Below are 15,048 nucleotides of genomic sequence, written 5' to 3' on the forward strand. Positions count from 1 at the left end.
AGTATTTCTCTGCACATTTAGTCTCACAATCGTGATTCAAATTGTAATCCTTAAGCACAACAATCTGTTTTCCACAAATTAAACAGACAGCTCGATCTCTGACTTCAGTAAATAAAAGTTTAAAAGACCATATCTTGTTATAAACTCTAGAAAGCTCAGATCTCTCAGAAAAGTTAGTTCCAATGGATTTACTGTGAAGCTGTGTTCACTTGCACATGCCTGTGTACCTATAAATAACAGTCACCTTAAAAATAAAAGCAACAAAGTTGCTTTGTGCAAATTTTTTTGGGGGGTTTCTCTAAACCACACAGGCTCAAATACACACATACACGCAACGCACTAACATTTGGTTAAATGTCCTTTAGTAAATTCCACCTCATTGCACGTTTCTCCAGAAAGATTTTATTGGCTCAGTGTAGGCAGTGAGAGGGGGTATTTTACTGTTATTTTGTCACTGCATTAGAATCATATAATAAGCGTTGCATTAAAGCATTTATTGAAGCTATTGACATTACATTAACGTTTGTATTACAGTGATTGTTATAACCTCATGTTAATCTTCTATTCACAGGTGTTGGTATAATCATATAATCTTTCATTGCAGGTGTAACCATGATCATCTTTATACATATTGCCGCTTGGTGCTTATTATGGAGTTGTGCTCAAGTCAGTAAGGGTTAAAAGCTACAGTCAGCGGGATGTCTGGCTGATCTATTGAGTGAAGTGACGTAGAGCGTAGAAGGCCGCACATGCTTACAAAACACATATACCATGTTATTCATCATGATCCTTTATTTATTTATATTCTTTTATTAAGCTTTGAATAGTGGCATTTGATTAGAACATTTATTCAACATATTACATGTATGGTTTCAGTTAGGTTATTGCACACATGAAGAGCTGGCCTCTGTCCTTATAGACAGAGTGAATGCTGAAGTCGAGGCACACACGCACATACACAAGCAGTAGTCAAACTCATGTGTAGGGGAGAGTTCAAATATTTAAATAACAATCTGCAAAGCCTTGTAGCTGTTTGATTATGCTTGCAGGAGAGACTGTTTGTTCCAGGGATAAGCAGAGTTAGAAGATTACCGGGAAGGATCTGGCCTCGGAAGAAGAAGATGTTCTTTTAATGTGTTAAAAGTTGTCAACATTGATTGTATTGTACCTACTTTACGCATGAGGGGGCGTTCCAATACCCTGATTTTCATAAAAACTATTGTTGTGTGGTTTTCGGTGAGAGATCGATGCTGTCTGCGTGCAGTGTTCATCTCCCACACGTGTGTTCATTAAAATCATCGTTTGACTTGACCCGGCCGGACCAGTGTTGTTATTTTGGTTTTCCTCCTGTATCCATCCCCAATATTTTGAACTCGTGACAGCAGCTGCAAATTTTAGTCAAGCTTGGAGGTATAGATTTTGAAGCAGGGGGTTCCTTCGTTTCTCATCTGAGGGGGACAGTTTGGGTCTTCTTCCAGAACTCAGCAAAGTGGTGACACATCTGAATGTTTGAACTGATGGTCTTGAAATCAGCAGTTGTTTAGAAATGGTTCAAAAAGACATTGTAGAACCTTCAGCACTACTTATTAAAGGATTTAAGTGAGTGTATGTACATATTTGAGCCTGTATGTATAAATTAAGCCTTTGTGAATTCGAAAAAATCAAAAATGAATTCAACTTTAAAAAAAATTTAATTCTTGAATTCTTGAACCCAATTTTTTTTAAGTCAATAAAGAAATCTGCTGTGCAATCATTCCACCCTAGAAAAAGGCAAAGATAACCTTTGTGATAAGATAACCTTTATTCATGCACAGATGCTAGGAACTGACTGCTCTTTCTGACAATTAATATCACATCCAAAATAACGGATATACATCTAATAATAAAGCAAAATAGCAGTAGAATCAAAGTGAAGTGCCATCATCACAGAAGTAAAGCACTCTACAACTGTAGGAAATCTAAATCTCCCATATATTTACAAAATGTTTCATTTCACTGCACCTCTTTTCACACCACTGAGAAGGTAATCAGTGTCTGATGCCCCACTTTAGAAACTGCACACAATAAGCAATATGTTGCAGAATGTAACAAATTTCCTTACAGTCGTAGCTACAAATTCAAAGTGGAACATAAGCATATAAAGTTTGGTGGGGAGAAAAAAAATGTGGAGAAAAGATGTGGCATGCACCGTGTCAAAGCAATAAACAGTGAGTCATAGTTTTGTCCAGATTGATTTCTCCTGTGCTGTCTTTTTACAGACGTATGTTACCAACTGGAAAAACCAAGCTGATGAGACACACTGGCAGAGAGGGGGCAGTAATCTCACACTTCACACTCCCACAAATGCAAAGGAGGGAAAGTCATGGAAAAACGGAGGGAAGAGGGGGACCGAGAAAGGTGGGGAGAGCAATGATTCTCTTGGGAAGGGAGGGTGTTTGGGTGAAAAGCAACAGCATATGTATTGTTGGAGGCCCTGACTCGCCACCCTGGAGAGCTCGCTGTTCCCACGGTTTGCTCAACAAACAAACGCACCCCTCCACCCCAAAACACACACACACACACACACACACACACACACACACACACACACACACACACACACACACACACACACACACACACACACACACACACCACCATGCTCTTGCACGGAGTGGTGATGTCATTAATTACCATCAAAATGAGCATGACAGCAAGCAAGTGTGCGTGCGTCCGCCAGCGAGGCTTTGTGCATGTTTGTGTGTACGTGTGTCTGTGTGTGTGTGTGGTGAATGTGTGTGTGTGAGGGAGAGTGAGGGAGATGTTGGGAATGAGGAAGAAAGAGACCATTGTCCATTCTGAAATAAAGAAATCTCCACTGAAGCATTGTAAATGGAAAAGGCAGAAAAATGGACCAAATTCTGGGATCTTTGAGCGAGAGCCGGGCTGTCACATCTCGTCAGAGCCTCACAAAACCTGATGTGCACACATTGCCCTGCCTGGATACAGAGACACACTGTGGCCCTGTGCTTGTGTGCTTTCCTGATGAAATTCAAGCCTTTTCCCTCCCAGCCTCACGGGGACCTTGTTTTACGAACATCGTTTGTTTCACACGTGCTTGTTGTTGTTATTTTCCACAAACAAGCAAAATTAACAGTTTTTAAAGCACAACTGTAGATTTTACAGTAATTTTACTGCATAATGCCACATTAAGTTCGCACCGGACGAATTTTGCGTGAAACCAGCCAATTAGAAAAAACAGTCAGCTTTGGCTTAAAGAACCAAAATGGTCCAATATCTTATTTTTTCATGATATTTGACATCTTTGCAACATAATATGGGAAAATATAAGATAAATATGCTTTGATTGAACATACTCAAATTTGTTATTGCACTCAGACAACACGTAATTTTTCCCATCTTAAAAATTTTGTCTTATTTGTTGTCACAGTTGTCTCTCTCTCTGTCTGTGTGTGTGTGTGTGTGTGTGTGTGTGTGTGTGTGTGTGTGTGTGTGTGTGTGTGTGTCCATGTGTGTCTTCTTAGTATCTTTGTTTTTTGTATTTTGCATTAAGATGATTTATAAACTTGAACTTGACACACAGTTTTCAGCCCAAGTTAGCAGGACTCTCAGGAATCACTTCCCTATAGCCAGTTTTACTTATTATGAAACAATGTAATTACATTGAGTCTACAGCCATGTTCAAAGCTATGTATGACCGAGTGGTGCGTTGAGCCCAATATTGTCACTAACATCCATATTTTTAACCAGGTTAATGATAATCACTGAAAATATAAATCTTCTATAATAATATAAAGTTAGTTTAACAAGCCCAAGATGAGTGTGTGTGCGTGTGTGTGTCAGTGTTTTTGGCACTACATGGATCATTGTATGGACCTTCATTAGAGATCGTTTGGTTTTTTGGTGCAGTGGGCCTCACTAAGCTTTGGCTGTGCAGTGAACCAAACCAGGGACTGAGATTACTATTGAATGTGTGGCCATAAATGCACGGGATTCCACCTCATCAAAGTTTGCACAGATAATTGCTACTATTTGATCTCCACTATCTGAAAAGAAACCGTGTTAATTAGAGGCTTTGATTGAGACGAGAAGAGAAGAGAAACAAATGTGTGCTTTGTTGTCCTGTAGAAATCTCTCCTCTCAGGGGTTTATGTATCTGCAGAGCTGGAAGGCTTTTGTCGCCAAAAACTTTGATGAGGTCCTTGTTTCAGGACCGGTCCCATCCCTGTCTTTGGGAAAACATCCAACTGCCAACTCATCAAGCATCCTGTAGAGCTAAAACAATGCCCAGCATTGAAGACATGAGATTGACAGTTTGAAATCCTTTGCTCTGATCTGTAATATGCCTTTAAACTAATGGAAGCATGGTTATGTCCCTGAGATACATCTCGTTGTTTTCAAAACAGTTGTGACAAAATCACTTTAATTAAAAAAACAAAAACAGTCACAGAGAGTTTTTATTTATTCTTCTTTGACTGGAACCTGATGTAGAACACCGAGATTAGTTAATGGGAAACAACCAGTCTGTTTGCTAAATGCATCCATTGAACAAAATCAATGGAGCCTAAGGCAGTCCCTAGAATCATGTGATCACTTATTAGAGACTCTTAAGTGGTACTTGTAAAGCTGAGAGCTTTCTGAACTGTGACTGAAACAAGTTTGATGTTTATTTTAACCAATAAGGATGTTTCTATTTTCTTTGATTAGCAGTCATGACAGCGGAATAGCAGCAAAAATGTCGGCTCTTCACCCAGTTGATCACTTTAATAAGACCTCCCTGCAGTCTGAAAATGAACTCTTTTCAGGGAAAAAAAACAAAGTCAAAAAAAATCTGATAAATTCTCCTCACTCTTTGTCAAAAAACAGCTGAAGATGGTTAATCCATATAAATGACAGCACCTTCATCATCAGCACAATAGTACACCGTTTTCTTTGAAAGCCTTGTTGTCAAACATTTTATGTTTAATTTTTTTAGTTTCTAATGATGTAAAATGGCCTAAAAAACTTGAACCACATATATTTTTAACACTTCATTTAAAAAAAAAAAAAAAAAATCCACCCCAGGTATGAATCATGTAGGCCGTTCACTATCTCACCCTGTAAACACAGGCATGCACTTAACTCCTGGATTACAATAATAAAAATCATTTTTAAAAAATCTCAGTATTAAAACCTTTAAAAAGAGATCAGTATTTAGCCCTCTTCTTGCTGTTATTACTGGAAACAGAACAACTCTTTTTTGCTGGAAACCTGAATAACTCAGCCTGAGTAGCGCAGATGCTTCTATATATGGTTTATAATAGGCGAAGAGTTTACCATTAAAATTGTGTTCAGATTCTTATTTTAATCTTTCTGTGTGTTTGTTTCTGATTTGTCTTTGTGTTTCGATCGCTCTCTGCTTATAAAGTATCAACCTTCACCGTATACTGTATTAATAAATATATTAACACAGCATATGAAAGTAACTCTTGGTCAACAAGCCAAGTCACTTAATATTTTTTTGTTTTATAAATATTTATCAGTGAATGCATGCGTGCTGATTTCTATTAGGAGCTAAAGTTTGGAGCTGTTCGTACCAGCAGCTGAAGAGATAAACTTCAAATTTAAACAACTGCACAAGTTTATATAAAATATATGCTGCATAAATGTGTGCATTTAAAGAACTACAACAGAATAAAGGGAAATCATGAACTCTGGACACCTACATTGAGGCCATCGTGTGGCTCTGCTTCACTGTGGTTGACTTGGTGGGTGTTCTCTCTGAGTGATGAACCTTATGGTGAACCTTGATGCGAGTGGTCTCTCACACCATGAAGGCACGAGTAGTTTTCTGAGTATCATAACAATGTGAATTATTTAAGCCCTTTGGGAGTTTTGGGACCGGTATCTTTGACAGTGCTCTTTTGCTGCCTGTCAGAATCAGTGCCATACTGAGACATAGACCTGACAAGGCCCAGCGGCTTACTAAAACACCTTATGTTGTTTCTTTCTTTCAACATGGAGACGAGCTGAGAGAGGATGCACAATCACTGTCCACATTTGTATTCAACTATTAATAATAAGCACAGCAAATGTGCACAGGAACTTTGTTATGAGCATAACCATCAAGGCGTTCTCTCTGACAGTGAGGACAGTCAGGATCAGTCAGGGGAGGTTTACTGATACCTCTGTGAAGCACTTTGTGATTGGTTTCTTGTCTTAAAAGGCACACTATGAATAAATTTTACTTGCTTAATTACTTTGAGAGATTTTAGTTTTCTGTTGATAATCACAGTGACAACACTATGTGTATCATGATGCCATTGCATGACTGAAGACCTCCACCACACAGTTTAATTAGTTTAAACTAGCATCAAGAGTTAGGTTTGATCGTGTATGTATATTTGTTCCCACAAGACAAAAATTCAGGCCACTGAGGATATTACACTTTAAGTGAGATAAATGAATAGTCAGACTCTTTCATCACCCTGTTCTTTAGCTATGTGGTGCGATTTCCCTCTTCTATTAAAATCAAAAGACTGAACAACAATAGAAAATACTTTTTCTAATTATTTGACGCTAAGGCTTATTTAGCTACTAATAGGGAACTTGTAATACCACAGCAGCTCCTTAAATTTGCTGCTGAGTATCACTGATGAGGGGAAAAGCAGAGAATGCCTAAAACAAACTGTAGAGGGGCTTCAGCAAAACAGCCAGAGGCTTAAGATATATTAAATTACCATGATTGGGACTTAAAGCATGGTTAAAGCCTGTTTGAGAGGCTGGGGAGCCTCAAAGCAGTCCCATTCATTGCTGGGGAGCTGGGTCAATAGGTTGGGGAACTTCACAGGACCAGATTTTATTCTTATGCAAACGAGGGGAACAAGACCTAAAGTTCACTGAGTTGGAAGATATAAATGACTGGACAATCATCTGCAGCCCTCCACAGACACAAGCCTGGACCACAGCTGTGTAAGGAAGGACAACTATGTCTAAGTTCACTTTAAACATCTCTCTTCCCGTGAAAATGCTGATAAACTATTGGAAAGAGTGAAAATGTCACCTATCATCCAGACTTTAGTTTAAAATCAGTGTAATGGATGGAAATGTCATAATAAATATAATAAAAGTTTCTAAATGTTTGCTTTCTTCTCAATAGTAAGGTATGAAAATTAATTTCTCAGCTTTAGTGATATGATTTCCAGTATCTTCTAACAAAAACAAACCATGTCCATCTATCTACATCTGCCAACTACTAGAATATCTGAGCAGAATGAATGTATGAATGAATGAACACACACTGAGTGCCATGAGAGAGAACACCTGCAGCCTGCCCCTCATCCTCAGGTCATCTGGGTCTCACACACGCATCACTCACGCATACAGTGCAGCATAAATGTACTGTTACTCTGTGCACAACATGAAAGGAGGAGAACTGAAGGCAGTGCTGTCTGCATTTAAAATGAGGTGTATTTATACTTAAGAAGCGGGCATTGCACGACTTACAAAATAAAGAAGTGCACTGCAAATGTGTACAGTGCGCATGCTCCCATTCAGTGGTATCAGGTGGACACCGATGCTTTCTTTCTTTCTTATGATGACGATTTCACTTAATAAGGCGTTGGTCAGGTGTAACACCAGCATCTGTGATTCGGAGTTTTACACGCTGAAAGAGCCATGGGAGGAATGACGCAAACTTCACTAATCATGAAGTCGGATCGTGGATCGAAGAAGGCACACGTGTCCGACCGGTTGTGTCGGGTCAAGTTGTGTCCCAGGAGAGTAAAAGGGCACGACCCTCTGTCCAGCAGCAGACTAGTTCTCGGGAACTGGGGTCAGTTTGATCTCCAGAAAAGCAGCAATTAGACGAACGGCAACATGTTGAAGTCTGCGTTACGCTGTCATCAACAGCTGGATTGAATTAATTTATTTGAGCTGTTTTACATCACGATCGAATCAACAGCAGGGGCAGGAAGCTAAATTTAAGCTTGTAGTAGAATGTATATCGTGCAATCTTTGTTTCAAATTTGTCATAATTCACCTGTTTAAAAAAAAACCCTAACATAAAATAAAATAAAATAAATTGTCGTCTTTCATTCTTCACCCTCCAAGCGTGGAGCGCTCGTTGCAGTCTACCTCTGTCCAAGGTGCTGACCGAAACGGCCTTTGTGAAGATTTCAGCTCAGTGATTTTAATAATAATTACAGAGCCATCTCATTTCTGTTTTTAATTACATTTTTATTAAATAAATAGGTTTCAGTCACTTTGCTGAGATCCAGTTTAAAAGGTAACTTAAAAAAGATGCATTAATACACTATCGACATTATAACGTGAAGAAAGTTTACATTACACGTTTATTGCGTTAATTTATGAACAAGTCATTAAAAATGATGAAATACACAGACCTGAATACAATATGATTTTAGTAATAGCTTTCCGGGACAAATTTACATTTAAATAAATAAACAAAAATAAAATGGCATTGCAATTAAATTCATTTCACACATATGTACACCTTTTAGCTTATTTTCTAAAATAAGAAAACGCATGAATCTTCTGCAAAGAGTGTGAGAACAATTTTTTTTTGTTCGCAGAGCAATTTTATTTGTAATCAGCTTGAAGGGAAATCTGTTTGCGCAGCTCTGCTCGCATGTGGGGAGAAAACTTTGAGTCCAGTAGTGGAGACGGGATTCCTCACAGTGACCCCTGATCCTCTACAGCTTGATGACTCTGGTACCATTTTGGTCCTCATCTGAGACGGAAAAAACAGAGAAAAAAAATAGGACAAAGACATCAGTTGTAATTTAACATACAAAAATTTAACTAATTAAAAAAAAAAAAAAAAAAGAAAGAAAAAAAAGAAACGCTGTGCGATTTGTTTGTGAGCCGCTCTAAACATTTACTTTATTCTTTAACTGGTCGCATCATCTCAGCATATATGTAACTCCTTTCAAATGAAGTTCAGGCGCGGGCTCGGTGTAGGATCAGACTGAATTCAGCCCTGTGGCCATGCTGCTGCCAGATTCACCAAATTATATATAAAGAGGCTCCTGGACAATTTAATCCCACTGGGAGACATGGTAAAGTTCTTTCTCTGCCAATTTTCACCCTCTCTCTTATTCAAACCTCCTCTTTCTTCCTGCAGCCCCACAATGCAGGATTGTGCTCTTTTTTTATGTTCTCTTATATCTTTTCTCTGTATGGCTGCCACCCCCAAACCCCTCAGACAGCATGCAGTTTATGCAAATGATCAGCCTTTCATGCTCAAAGTTGAATGAGACCTCAACAAAATCTCTCCCTTGTTCTCCCCCCCCACACACACAGACACACACACAAACGGCATGACTGAGTGTAAAAATACACTCAAGTATCATCTTCCATTTTTGCATTTGAATTACCATTTTTTTAAATCTGAAATTCTTTACTTGATCCCACGGTACACCTGTGTAGGAGGGGCAGGCATCTCTCTAAGTGTGGGTCGTATTTTAAGGGAGTATTTTAAATATTGGATGGATGAATTGATGGGTAACAGAGTTAGGAGTTGGTTGGGGAGAAAAAGTGGAAGAAGGTTGAGAGGGGTGTGCAGGGAGTGTGTGATGAATGATGAATGTGAAATTCTCAGTGTTCCCAGGGTCTGGGTGGTGTTTGAAAGGCTGGAGGGGGCGGATGGAGGCTGGAAGGGAGGGTGATTGTGCCCAGCTGTTGAGGGGGGTATCCTGAGTCTCTCTCTTCCTCTCCCTCTCCCTCTGTCTCTGACAGGCTGTCTTTTTCACCAGCACATAGCCGGGCCATCCAGCCTGCTGCCATAACAACGCCACAGCCTCTGTGTCATAGTAATGCCATGCAGTCAACGCAGAGCATGGGAGCAGGGGAGAGGGAGGGAGTCCAGGGGAGGAATGAGAGGAGTGAATGAAGAGTCCAGACGTTCCTACCCCTGTGAACTTGAACTTGACTGACAGTCAAATGACGACTGGCGGGAAGAGAATGCCAAATCCACTCCTGAGAGATTTTGTCCTTTGATATGGTCAAAATACGTACTGTGTATCTATTTTAACTCACAAATAAATAAATGTTTAATTGGGAGTAAGACAGGGATTTCATTTTTGTAGTGATTATAATATGATTGGTGCTTAAACTACATATGAATTGGTCATTTGCAATTATAGTACTACAAGTTGGCCTCTTATCAAATAAAATAAATAAAATAATGTACATGTTAGAATAAAATAGGGACTCATGCCTATAAATGAGTTCCTGTTACAGTTACATTAATAATAGAGATCTAATATTGGGAGAAAAAATAACACATTATTTATTTAAAACATTGCTTTTTTCTTCCCTATATTACTACATGTATGAATATGGACATTTTATTATTTAGTTAACATAACAAGTTGAAAAACATATTTTATTCCGGCTAATTACAAACCTACGTGTATGTCACAGATCAGGATGGGAGCAGGATCGTCTATGAGGAGCTGCAGCTCTCTAACTACGTGGCTAACCTTTTCAGTCTCTTGCTCCCTTAGAGTCAGCGCGGGGTTGATTGCTTGCCCCGGTCTACAGCTGATAAACGATGACTGGTCCACATCAGGGGTCTTAGCTGCTCAGACCCACTCGACCATGGGAAAAAGGCGAGCTGTGAAAGGTCCCCTGTCGCTGTTACAAAGCCAAGAACAAGCCATAGCAGGATAATCGTGTTTATCCCCAGATTAAGACTGGATCGCAGCTGCGGTATCCTTGTGGGAGGAATGGGGGCTGCAGAGATGTAAAAAGGACAATGTCCTGCCTTCAGGAGAGCTCATCATCATCCTTACTATACACAGGTACTGAGATATGAGACTTTGACTCATTTGGATCAGGCTCATTCCCCTATTAAAAAAATGTTCTGCTGTGTAAAACTTTGTTCTGGTGAGAGCAAAACACAAATCAAGGTTCTCTAAAGTGAGCCCTGAGAACGAAAGCTTCACTCTCACTGCTGTCCTTCACTAGTCTTCAGTTCTCAAGCAAGCACAGCTCACCCAGACAGAGCTAACCGGAGTCTAATCTGTACGTTGTATTCAAGTATCGAATTTGACACATGGCAACGGAAACTGAGCAACCAATAAACTGACCATCAAAGCCCTCAAAGACAAACTAAGTGTGCCAGCTCAGACTGTCTTTGCAGTTCTCGAGTCGAGTACGTTTCTTCATTCGTGTCTCTGTGCTTTCTTCGTTTGCTGTTTTGCTGCCACTTTACACATTTCTGCAATGAATCGTTGCAATCTTTCTTTTACTGATAAAATTTTGGGGGTTTTTCTGGGATATTTGTAGTGTGTCATGTGCTGCTTGTTAAGTGTAGTCATGTTAGAATTTTTCTTAATTGTTTTTGGAAAATTAAGACTTGCATTTCCTCACGACACATGACCACATTCACAATTCAGTTTGTGATGCACAATAGTTTACGCGTAAGACAGTGCATTAATACACATTTATACTCTCACAGCATGAAAGTCAGTGTCAGACATAAAGAGGCAGGAAGACAAAAGGACAAGTTGTACTGGAGACACTGTTATGGCTGCTGTGCTAATGCAAGCATCTGCCACTGTCTAGTCTTGACTGTTGTTCCCACCACAGGGTTTACTGCAGCAGCCTCTCAAATATACAATGTTGGGAGGGGGACAAAAAAAAGAAGTGGTGGACCTTTGTGAAATACTCCTTTCACAAAGCAGCCATTGTGGAGAGAAGGCAGGATCAGAATTATAATGTGGAGCCTGGTTACTGTTTACCAACAGGCCAACAGGTCTCTGCAGCTGCACTGCCCACCACTGACATGCAGACTGCACTGTGTTTGTATGTACATGTGCACGGGTGCACATTAAAGCCTTTTGTGTTTATCCATTATACCTCTGAGTGCAGTCAAACAGGGCTTTTTCAATAAAATACATTTCAGGAATGACTTTTGTTATACGAGAAATATTTTTGAATTCACTAGACAGTTATTGTGCAGACTGGCAACAGGTAAATAATCAAAGATACGGTTACAATTCCTTGCCCTTCCAGATGCTTAGCTGTTTTCTGGACCCAAAGCACATTAAACCCAGCGTAACCTTACTGTATGAATTAAAAATTTAAATAAAGATCCAGACATAGAAATATCTGAATTAGAGAGCTGAATGCTTCATGAAAAGCTGATAATGGGGAATTAAAGCGTGTGCTGTGTGTTGGTAGTCATGCAGTATTCCAGTGTGTGAGCGCTTATAATTACCCAGCTTTGCCCTAACCCCCCACCCTTCCAGCTGGATGTCTAATTACAACATGTAATAAAGGGACAGTTCCCCTTTTACTTGTTCAAGCCACAGCCTCTGGCTATTAAAACCAGTATTTTGGCATGACAGAGAAAAAAAACTATAAAAAATTATTGTCACATGAAACAAAGAAACACATGGAGGACTGCCAGCCAGCATGAGCAGCAACAATCTGAAAGACAATTTTTTTTAAATCTAAAATAATCTAAAATAGCATTTTCTCGGCTTCTAGGCACAATGAAAATTTAGCTGAACTTTTATCTAATCTAATTATTATTATTGTTATTATTATTATTTACTACAACTTCAAAAATATTTAGGACTATAAAATTATCATTATATTAAATATAAGTATAAAATTATCTTAACGTGTTCAGAATCGCTCTATCTTTTCATTGCTGGGTGGAGCTCGTAGGTGGTGCTGCGCCTTTAAATGGGCCTACTCGCTTTTTCTCCCAGTTTTGATGCAATTATGTTAATATGCAGAGCTTGTCTGCGTCCTATTCATTATCTGCTAGAAATGCGTGATTGTTTTCTTTATATTACAGTCATGGTCTTCATGCATGCCGTAATCCAACAGAGAGCTAAGGTGGGTTATTGGGTGCACTGTTTATTCTCTTTAAAAAAAAATAAAAGGAAAAGATCTTTTCTAAGTGCTACGACTGATTTCCTTTTTTGATGGTCTAACTATTAAATCTTATGTAGGTCACCGGACGCAGTCCAGCCCACTGACAGACCTCGACTTAAACCTGGGCCTAACGTTAATCTCTCTCCGTTCATCAGCATCACGGCAGGAAACGGAAGGCTGGAGGAAGCATTTAAACATATATGAAAACAGCGAGTTAGAAGAAGGAAGGTTTAAAAATAAAAAGGTTTAATGGTGGGGGAAAAAAACGAAACATGTATGTCGAAAAAGGATGTAAGTGTAAATGTATATTAACACTTCAGCTTCAGCTGTATCCTTTTTTTTAAAATAAAAGGTGACAAAAGTTAATTTAAAAACTTGATTCCTTTATAAATAATCATTCTTTTTGAAATAACAAAAACGTAAATCACTGTTTCGTTTTCCAGGGGACAACTGCATGTTTTTGTCTTTTACACCAAAAACAATTAAACAAACAAACAAAACCCCTATAATAATTAATGCATCCGTTATTGCAGGCTAATGGTCTAAAGGATTTTTGCCAAAACAAGACGTTTACCATACCTGGCGTTTTGGTGTCTAATTTTCTACTTGCAGATGTCATTAAGAAGCTGATCTCTATTTGATTTTGAAATAATTACTATTGCTAAAAATAGGAAATATAACCTAACGTTCTGCATTTTTACTTTCATTTAAAAAAAATATTATATATATTTTACTTGTATTTTTTTTTTAGTATTTTAAGTGAATGATTTGTTTTTAAAGCAGGCCTAACAAATAAATTCAATACTGAAAAAAAGGAAATTACAAATAAATTCTATACATTTAATTTAAAACTTTTTTGCTGACTAGTTTTTATGTGAAAAGAATTAAGCATAAACAGGTAAAAGCTAATCACTCTAAACTGTTACAATAACCTTAAAATGTCAAAAGTTTAGAAGATGTTGCACACAATAACACGGTGCTGTTACTTACATTGAGGTTTTAGCTTCTGATAAGCATTTTTCTCCTTTATGTTTTGCTTCGGTAAACTTGGTACAATTGTTTTAATTGTTTCACCACCTGCAGACTCACAGAGATGCAGGTTCCCTCTCAGCTTTAATATAATCAAATGTCATGAGGTTTTTTCAGCCACTGATTCAATGACTTTCTCCCGCTCTGTTCAATTACAGTAGCAGTTAGAAGTGCAGTGACTCACAGAACGACCTTCAAAAGGCCACAGAAATGTGACCTCAGTGATTTGCTACATCTCTGTTAAGTGAGAGCACACCGGAGGTGACAGTTAAGACAGGAAGGCATAAAGACAGCAGGGATTTGTATCTGACAGACGGCTGATGATGGACCACAGTAATGTGGCTATGCTTTTTGCTACACATCCATTTTAAAGGCAGCATTGAACCTCCGTCTAGATGACTCCCAAAATACAAACATCCCCACGTACTTAAATATGAGAAGGAGGCCTCTCATTTAGAGGACAACAAAATCCTTTTATAATAACCGTGCTTTTAAAAATATAACCTTTTGACACAAATACATGGGTGCAAATCCTTGGAAAGACATAAGCTAACACTTGTGATTTCTCTTCTGGATCTTAGCTGTTCTGACCAATTTAGGGAATCTGGAAATTTATTGTTGGTTCATACTGTGATAAGTAAAATACACAGTCTGCCGAACAGAGTCAAGGCAAAATAATATCAATTTTCTAATTTTTAAAGCTAAACTGCATTCAGCTTTAAAAATTAAAAAATTTAAATGTAATAACATTTTTTCCAAACAAAAAGCATGACTTGTATCTCAACAGTCTCATTATGCTTATTAAAGTTTTTTAATCACAGTAACATAAACATTAACATGAGGTAAAAATGGTGTTTTAAATTTGACAACTTGAGGCCAAATTCTTCTGTTATACAAAGAAATGCCATCAGTGTGTTTCTAAAGGAAGTCTGTGGTAGGAAAAATCATTCATTCATGTACAACAAAGGCCCCTTGTAAATTTTTTATTTTCAGAAATATTTATGTGACCCTGTGAGGTTATTATTCCCGGATCACTTCATTAAAGCAACCTTAAGAAAAGTTCCGTGTTACAGTTTATTAGAAGAAATGCTTTAATTTCTGGGATTCGGTGAAGTTGTTCGTGAG

The sequence above is a fragment of the Oreochromis aureus genome, linkage group 1 (assembly GCF_013358895.1).
Source record: "Oreochromis aureus strain Israel breed Guangdong linkage group 1, ZZ_aureus, whole genome shotgun sequence".
Classification (NCBI taxonomy): domain Eukaryota; kingdom Metazoa; phylum Chordata; class Actinopteri; order Cichliformes; family Cichlidae; genus Oreochromis; species Oreochromis aureus.